The sequence below is a fragment of the Condylura cristata genome, unplaced genomic scaffold (assembly GCF_000260355.1).
Source record: "Condylura cristata isolate star-nosed mole 26May11 unplaced genomic scaffold, ConCri1.0 scaffold00005, whole genome shotgun sequence".
Lineage (NCBI taxonomy): Eukaryota > Metazoa > Chordata > Mammalia > Eulipotyphla > Talpidae > Condylura > Condylura cristata.
The window spans coordinates 58,644,406-58,645,023 of record NW_004567106.1 but is presented as its reverse complement, the minus strand read 5'-3'; the positions used below and the strand labels follow the sequence as shown (position 1 = coordinate 58,645,023).

At 70.6% G+C, this 618-nt stretch overlaps 1 protein-coding gene across 1 annotated transcript in view; it reads right to left on the bottom strand.

The window, feature by feature from the left end:
• Positions 1-618, bottom strand: part of SND1 (staphylococcal nuclease and tudor domain containing 1) — a 381,281-nt gene that overhangs the window by 52,491 nt on the left and 328,172 nt on the right. The window lies entirely within an intron of this gene.

Sequence of the window (618 nt, the reverse complement as noted above, 5' to 3'; positions counted from 1 at the left end):
CCCGGTCCGCGCCGCAGCCCCGCGCCGGCTCCAGCCTATCAGCGGCCACCGGCGGCTCCTTCCGACCCGACCAAAATAGCTGCGAACGCCCGCGACTCGCGCGCGGCCCCTCACTTGACGCGCACTCCGGCTCGCTCGCCGCTCGCCCCGGCCCGCCGCGATCGGCCAGAGGGGGCGGGGAGGAAGCGGCCTGGGGAGGGGGGTGGGGGGTGGGGGAAGAGAGGAAGGAGGAAGGAAGGAAGGAAGGAAGCAAGACTGGGAGGGAGGACGTGGGACGGAGGCGCGGCGCTCTGGGCGCGCGGCGCTGGAAGGCGCCGGCGTTAACCCCTCGAGGGCAGGCGGCGGAGGGGGAGCGGTGTTAATACATAAGAGCACTGCATCACGCTAATCTTCTCCCCAGAACAGTATGCGTCAGCAGTACATTCACGTTCTGACTGAAGGACAAAAGGATGAGAGAGCAGTCTGCGTGGCTGCTGCCTGCAACACCGCGAGCCCGGCGCGAGGAGGAGACGGTGGGCGCCGCGCGCAGGGGCCCCGCTGCTGCCGCCGCCGCTAACCAGCGGGGACCATGTTCCCGGGCTCCGGAGCGTTTCCCGCAGCCGCGACCCCCGCTGCTCA